An 8,076-nucleotide genomic window follows, 5' to 3' on the forward strand; every position below is an offset into this window, starting at 1 on the left:
GAACACATGTAGATCATGGTTTTACTTCTAGCTATAGGTCAAGCTTTTTACCCTGCTTTGTGATCAATTAATCAAGCACTACCTTCTTATTGACTAAGGAGACCTACCATAATAAGGTAGTTACAATTTGAGACAGAGTGACATCTGAAGTGACAGCTGTCACAGGACTTTCCTGAGTCTTAGGTAAGGACATAATACTAGAAATGAACGATTAGTGGTCCACCTTTTTCAGCCTTACCACCTGAGTCCTCCCTATGAGCAGGTAACAAGCAGTGTTTTGTTAGCTTTATAACTAAGTAAAAACGTCGTATATTTATGATGTACCGCATGATTTTCAATACATGTTCACATGGTAAATGGCTAAATCCATCTATTAACATACACATTACCTCACATAGTTAATTTTGTGGTTGGTGTTGTGAGATCTATTCTTCACATTCTTGGGGAATTAAAATCAAAAGATGAAATAGTTATGACTTTTCAGTTTATCCAGACTCTTAATTCTTTTTGAATCGTTTAAAACTCATTTGCAGATTAACATTCGCAAGCCTTCTATCGTGTACCGATGAAACAGGAATGACTGAGGAAAGACTGCGGTGTTCACAGGGAGGCCCATGATCTTTGAGGGAAGGGAATGGGGGAGGGCCACATGTACTCTGGTTTCTCCTGGTGGGAGGCCATTTCCAAAGCACGGTGTAGGGATGGAGAGCCAAACAGAGAGCAGGAGTCTCAGGCAGCGGCGGAAAGAGGGATCCAAACTTCAGGCTGCTGAAGCAGCTGTAATTTGTGAGCCAGGAACTGCAAAAGGGAGAACTGCCAAAAAAAGTCTATCAGAAATCTGAATGTACGTTTCTTGGGCCAAATACATTCCACCTGTCTAGGCTGGGACTCTTTGAAGCATGGCAGAGATTGAACACAGGAAGCGAGGGAGTGGAATGGACATTCTGCAGGCTGCACAGCTCTGGGAAACATCAAGCTTCTGACGAGCGAGAGTGGAGAAGCCTCAAGGAACGCCCAAGGCATCCAGTCGGCAACTCAGAAAGTCCAGGCCTGGAGCGACTCGAGACCTCCCCCACCCCACCCCCGCCCCTCCCCACCCCGTCTTGAGAGGGCCAAACAGACCTGTCAGCAAGTTAACTGCCAGCAGGGCAGAGCTTCACGTTTTTTACAGGGAGACAATCAGCAGTGTACCAAACTTTATGCCCACAACAATAAAAACTCCTAGACATGCAAAAAAGTTGGGAAAAGCACTTACAACCAGGGAGGAAAATACAATGGAAATAGGCCAAATGATCTTACAGATTGAATTAACATGCAAGATGGTTAAACAGCTCTTACAACATGCTCAGGTATTTTTAAATGAAAAGATGTCCCACCCCATAAGCCTGGTCTGTGCTTAGTGACAAGCTTCTCGGCCTAACCTCAGAGAGCAGGTCCTGATCCTGCACCACCATGACCACATGACAGAGGCCAGCATCAATGGCAATCATGCTGATGGCACCTGTGCATGACACCAAGAGATGGAAAGGGCGTCTGTCACTGCTGTCTTCTCTCCAAATCCCATAAGGTTTCAAAGCAACTCAAGGTCACCTAGAAGAACAATAGCTAAGTACCATAAAGAAGTAGAGTAGCACTACCAATTAAGAGTCACAATTGAGTACTTTTAAAATGTAATTCATCCGGAGAAAAGGCATAAAAAGAAAAGCCAGATGGAACAACAGAACACAAAGAGCAATCTATTGGACCTGCAGCCAGCCCTATCCTGCTACATTAAGTGCAATGGGTTAAACATTGTTATTAGAAGGGCGTGATTGTCACACTGAAATTTAAAAAACAAAACAGGACCTAACTATGTGGTTTAAGTCTAGGCTGCAGATGGGTTGTCCATCCCATGACCATAAGCATGCTAAGGCAGCCATGCCAATGACACCAACGTAGCTTCAGTGCCAGGACATTGCTGGCAATAAACAGGACAGCTCACTGTGACAAGAGGGTCAATTCACCAAGAAGACATCGAGTTTTGAATGTCTGTGTACGTGGAAACAGCCGTCAAACTGTACCGTGAAAAACTAACAGGGTTCAATAGGAGGTGCAGATCTCCCAGACTCTCATGCCTGAACAAGACTGCCTGCATTTCTAAAAGGAAAATGAAATCTCACCCTCAGGAGAGAAGATTGCGGTTGTGTCATATTAGGTCTAAGATATATGAAAATATTGTGACATAAAGCCCCGTTTTAAAGGGCCCAAATATGCCCCTGTTCACCCTGGGAACCTCGTCTTTGCTGGGGACCCGAGACTTATTGGGATCGTGGTTGTAACTCACAGGAGAGGAAACACACCTGACAAGTCCTCCGTCTTGTACAATGGGACGCCCACTCTTCCCAGTGGGGCTCAGGAGTCGACATGGAGCTGAGGAGAGGCAGCTCATTCTGAAGCTCAGATCTTCTAACAGCAATGGCTGCCTGGGTCCGCAGATCCCGCCCAGTTGGAACCAGCTTGACTCACTCTGAGCATCTTCATCGTTGTCTGCCCTACTCTTCAGCTGAAGGCGAGTCCCGATGAAGTGGCCCAGGGGGGTCTCCATGCTCCTGACTTGGTGAGTGAGCAGAAGAAGCTCTCTCCATTTCCTGTTCTCCTTCACAGACTGGCTTTTTTGTTCCTGTTAAAGTTTTCCAATGCCTCTGTAGCTTCCCTCTCCCCCAGGGCTGCACCTTCCTATCATTCCCCACCACCCCACACACAGGCTTGTTTTCCAGACCTGCGGTGGGCTCAGGGCTCTGGGCACCTGCTCTGTAGCTATGGTGCTGTCCTGGTGAGCTTGGACGTCAGCGGTGGGGCAGACAGCCTTGCTCACAGCTGGAGTGCATCCTAGGAGCTCAAGGGCCGACTGTGCTCACAATAGCAAGAGAAATCACCTCAGTTCCTCAGGAGGTCTTACCAGTCCCACAGTCTTCTGGCCATGGCCTGCTCAGGGGCATCAGTGCAGAGCCAGAGAGTGGCTCATCAAGAGCAGTCGCAGGTCTGGGGTCCCAGCATGGTGACTTCACCCTTGTCATCCTGCAGCCCCCCGTGTCACCGGAGCCCCAGCATCTCCCCTAGACGTTGGTGAGCTGTGACTGTGTCCTCACACTCCTGCCTGGCAGCGAGTCCTCTCTCCAGGGAGGAGGGATAGGGGGCCACAGCTGCCCACACAGAGCCACCCTCTGGCCCAGCCTGCCCACCCTCCTCACTCACCTTCTCCCTGTGCCGCCTCCTCCAGCCGCAGCCTGCCAGACGCCTGCTGGAGCTTCAGGTTCCATTGTGCAGGGTCATGTGTGATTCACAAAATAATAAAGTGAATAGGGTCTGAGGATAAAGTCCAAGTGGAATATCAGTGAATCTGCTCCTTGGATGATGTCTCTGTGATCCTCTGATCCTTGCCTGCTCCTCACGGCCTTCCCCACGAGGAGCAGGAAACCACGGGAGGGGAGGCCGTGGGAGCAGGGAGAGGTGGGTGGGAAAGAGCCCAGGGCTGCACTCTACTGTGAATGCCTTCAAATCACCAAGCCCCGGGCCCTCTGCCCGCCTGTGGCCCGGATCAGAGGTGTGATCCGAAAGAACGATGCCAGCCCCACATAGAAATCCGCTGCGCGGGCTCCAGCAGACCCAGGACAGCCTGCCCTGCCACCAGCACCCACCAGAATCCTCGGGGGTGGGTCGGAATGGAGCCCCATCCTCCCCATCGAGTCTGGGGCCTCTGGCACACGCGGCATTGCTTGTTCTTCTCCCCGTCCCGGGTCCTCACCCAGAGTGCACAGCACACAGCTCGGGATGAGCCGCGCTGGAGTCTCCTCCTACTTCGGGAACCCACTGACCCGGCACAGGTGAGCAGACCAGGCCTCTCCTCACCTTCCCCTCCTGGCCCAGGACATTCAGCTCAGGTCACCAAGGCAGTGGAGGCCTGGCTCTGCACCCAGGCAGCAGAGCTCCAGGGCCCTGGGCCTCCAGTGTCAGTCCTTGCTGGAGTGCGCTCCCGGAGGCAGCGGTCCCACACCGTCTCCCCAGGCCCAGGCTCCCCAGGCACCCGGAGCCCACTGAGAGCTGGGAGACGTGGGCCTGCGGCAGAGGCAGGCAGCAGGCGGCAGGAGGAAGGCACAGGTGCTGAGGTGCAGGAGCACAGCTTCCTCAAGTCTGGGCCAGCCAGCGAGGACACTGCGGGAACAGTCATGTGACCCTCACTCACCCGCCACAGCTCTGCCTGGCCCCAGGAAGCAGGGCCTCCTTTCCTCCTGCTTTCCTCGCGGCGCTTGGTGGCCACCTTCTCTGTCCCAGCACATATCAGGTTCCGACCTAGCCCTGGCAGGGCCTCCGGCTCTCCTAGATGGTGACCTTTCTGAGAATTTGAACCACACGGCAGCTGCTCTGCTGTACAAAGCCCTGAGTGCAGGGCAGTGCTCAGCTAGTTCCCCTCCTGTCCCCTCCAGGACCTAATGTCCGTGGCCAAAGCCCTCTGCTCCCCTGAAAGCCCAGGCATCTTCTCCACTGTCTTCCTTCCAGCCTGGGGAAACAATCCTCAGAACTGGGCCAGGTGCCTGCCTGCCTCGGCCTCGTCACGGCGCATCCGCGGAGGTGGCGGGGTCCTCCCGTCACCGTGGGTCTTTGTCCTGACATCACCACCAATACGCAGAGTTAGCAAAGACAAGCGTGGGCGCCTCCTATCCCCCCACCCGGAGGCAGAGCTGAGTCCACTCAGGTCTGGGGCTCTGCTGGAGGGCTCTTTCTGAGGAAGAAGTCCTTCCCGACTGGCAGATAGACAGGTGAGAACAACAGACCCCTGGGCCTGGGGCCAGCTGGCTAGGACACAGGGATCGAGGTGGCGCTCATCAGATGGCCCTTCTCTCTGGGCTGGTGTGGGCTTCCACTGAGGCTTCTCAGGATGAGCGCCGTCTGCATGATGACCTGAGCAGCACCTGAAGTCCTGTTTTAATAGTCCTGTTCCACAGCTAGATCCTCAGCACTAGGCTGGTACGGAGCCGGGGCCTTCGAGGAAGCCGAGGTGGTGGAAGAACCCCTCACAACCCCGTGCTGAGGACCCGTCAGAAAGATCTTAGAGGTATCACTCAGAGTAACAGGCATGAGTTCATCGGAGGAGTAGGAAAGGGGAAAGGGGCCCTCCCAAAGGAGAGAGGAACCCTGTCAGAGAGAAGAGGAACAGAGTCTCTTCTGCACTCCAGTTTTATTGGGGATCCCAAAGAAGTTTCCAAAGAGTCCCACCCAGGTCCACCTCTCGACCTTTGGCTGACAGCAGGATGACATCAGACTTTCAAGTCCCCAATGTCATGACAACTCTGGGTCACCTTGGCCCATGCTGACCAGTTCTCATTGGATTCTTAACCATAACTTCTTACATGTTTTATGGTAAGGAGGAATCATTCTTATCGCCCTGAGTTTTGGATCTGGTCACAAAAGTCTCCCCCCTCAGGGGAACTTGGGTTCCTCTTATCAACACTGGACTTGTGTTTCTCCTTCAGTTAAGGGGCAGTTTGCTGAGGAATGTGACATAGCCTCTCCGCTTTGGCCATGCAGAGCTTCTTGGAAAGGAGGCATGTGAGGCTCAGCACGGTGGGCTGTTTGATAGAGTCATTCCCTTAACCTCGTGTTCCCACCATCCTCATCTGTCTGTCCCCTGGCAAAATCAGAGGAGGCTCCACAGAACAGTGCTTTGCTAGATGTCTGACGTGGCAGAGCCCAGTACCTGCTGTGTGCGTTAGCACAGGCGGTACCAGGGAGATGGTACAGGGAGATGGCTGCACAGTGCAGCAGATGCCCGAGCACAGCAGCTACAAGTCGCTGGACGTCCCTGGACGGGAAACTGGAGGAAAGCCAGAGATGAAGAAAGACTACGAAGGCACCTGGCTGAGCCTCGCCTCGCTTGGAAGTCCTCAAGGTAAGACTCTTTCCCACACTTCATTCCACACCACTGAAGAGTTGCAAGCAGATGAGTGGAAACTGGGAAAGGTGACCAGGAACGGGAGAACGTCCTCAGTGGAGGAACGGCCTCCTCCCTCCCCTCCGGCATCTGTTTGCAAATCCACTTTGTCTCTCCTAGGTCTGCTGAAGAATAATGCCACCTACGTTCCACTCTGGGGCACCCTTGACGCCCTCTCACATCCACTGCCTCAAGTAGCCTGCATCCTTTCCCCCAACCACACAGCCAGCAGAGGGCCCCCCAGAGCCCTGGCAGCCTCCATGACCAGAGTTCCAGCCTGTGCTTCATCTGCCAGAGGACAAGTCCACTGACTCAGTTCTGCCCCCAATACCTTACCCCACCCAAGGCCTTACCCCACCCACATGGGTCCCTGGCCAGGAACGGCTACAGCCATAGGCAGGGGCTCCTGGGAGGGCAATGGGCAGAGGGTCCTGGGGGCTCCGTGGGCCGGGGACTCCCCCTAGGCATGCAGCCCTGCTTGATGGGGGAGCAGGGGAACACTGTGGACACAGAGGGCAGGTGGTGGCAGATGTCAAGGGGAACCGGCTGCTGATGAGGTGAAGAGAAAGAGAGAGAAGTGAAGCAGAGGATTTCAGAAAAGAGTAAGAACAGAGAAAAACAAAGAGAAGCCCAGCTGGGAGGGCAATCTAGAGGGGGTCTGCAGAAGCTCGAGTGCTGATACCAAAGAGCCACGAGCGGACTGGTGCCTGGCCCCGAGATGAGCCCGCAGAACGGGGCTCCTGGCAGCTGGCAGAGGGGAGAGCCCATTCTGGAAGGTGGGAGCCGCGGGGGTCTTGTGTCGCCCACTCTGCTCCTCAAAGCTGCAGCTGCTGGACCTGACCCCACGGCGGGATGTTAGGAGTGGGCGCTTCCAGCCGTAGGGGAAGAGGCAGGGCCTGGTCTAAGTTGGGTCTGGATGGGGGCATGAGGTGGTGGCGTACTCCTGAGAGGAGGACTTGAGCCCTGGCCTCCCACGGTGGCAGGACCCCACCAGAACACAGCCATTCGCAAGCCAGGAGAGGCTCTGGCCGGAGCCCGCTGCCAGCACCCGTCTTGGCCGCCCAGCCTCCAGGCCGCCAGCCAGTGGGCGTTGCTTCAGCAGATGGCACACCCAGACTCAGACCCGCGGAGCTTCTCCCCCTGCAGCCCCCAGTGTTCTGCTCTTGAACCTCTTCATCAGGCTCCTGTGACACGAGAGATCACCTGGATCTTGCTGCCAAGGGACTGAAACCCTGAAGCTCAGTGGCCACTAAATCAATTTTCCACACTGATGATGACGACCTTGTTGGTGTCTGATTCCTCAGTAGCAGTGTCACTGAACTGGGAACAAAGGCCATGATATGACCCAGGGGGACTGTCCACAGTACCAAGCAGCCCTGAGCCCTGACCTCACCACCCTGCAACTGCAGAACTGACCCTGCCACCTAGGGCCACCCTGGAACTGTGAAGAAGTAAAGAATCTGTGGCCTGAGAAGGAACCCTCTTTTTAGAAGTGCGGGGTCTGAGGGGAGCTTGCAAAGCAGCCTGTCGTCTGCTCAGGTCAGCGTCAGCTGCCCACCCTCCACTTACCCTCTCACCCCCTGGTTCCAGGCCTGGACATCATGCCAAGTGCCTCACCTGGGCCATGGGCATCTCCGGCTGCCAGGACCATCGCTGAGCATGCATCAAAAAAGTGCATCTGCAATGGAGCCCTCCTGGAAGGAGAGAACTCAGGGCTGCCTCCATGCCTCGGACTGAGATGGAGGGTCCCCTGGGTCCTGCATGTTCTCTCCCTGGAGAAAAGTGCAAGTTAGATGTTGGTGAGCTGCTATGTGCACGATCACGACACCTGCAGTGTTTCAGAGGCAACTGATTCAACAGATGGCTACTGTGTGGTCGGAAGAAACACTGACTAACAAAGAATTTTTATTTTAAAAGTGTCTGATTTTTATTTCTAAAAATCTAGATATATGGTAAGTAAGATTTGTGGTTTTGAAAACCACCCATGAAACGATTTCCCCTAATGTAGACAGCCCAGGTCATTGGCTTCCTCTCGGCCACTTTTCACCTTCCTCATTGTGACCTTGAAAAGTGGTGGTCCTGAGACTCTCCAGACCCTGGGGATGGCA

At 54.2% G+C, this 8,076-nt stretch overlaps 1 long non-coding RNA gene across 2 annotated transcripts in view; it reads right to left on the bottom strand.

Moving 5' to 3' along the window:
- LOC114081315 (uncharacterized) overlaps positions 1–3,920 on the bottom strand; it is a 4,011-nt gene extending 91 nt beyond the window's left edge. The window contains exons 1-5 of one of the 2 annotated variants that reach the window (XR_003580774.2): positions 3,235–3,920; positions 2,340–2,964; positions 1,422–1,501; positions 1,123–1,221; positions 1–813 (exon numbers count right to left, since the gene is read on the bottom strand). The exon at positions 1–813 is cut by the window's left edge and continues 91 nt beyond it. This is a non-coding gene — a long non-coding RNA (uncharacterized lncRNA). Of the gene's footprint in view, positions 814–1,122; positions 1,222–1,421; positions 1,591–2,339; positions 2,965–3,234 lie in introns of both variants that reach the window. The other variant, XR_011709280.1, reaches the window with a different exon arrangement.
- Positions 3,921–8,076: the final 4,156 nt, after the last annotated feature.

The sequence above is a fragment of the Marmota flaviventris genome, chromosome 12, assembly GCF_047511675.1.
Source record: "Marmota flaviventris isolate mMarFla1 chromosome 12, mMarFla1.hap1, whole genome shotgun sequence".
Lineage (NCBI taxonomy): Eukaryota > Metazoa > Chordata > Mammalia > Rodentia > Sciuridae > Marmota > Marmota flaviventris.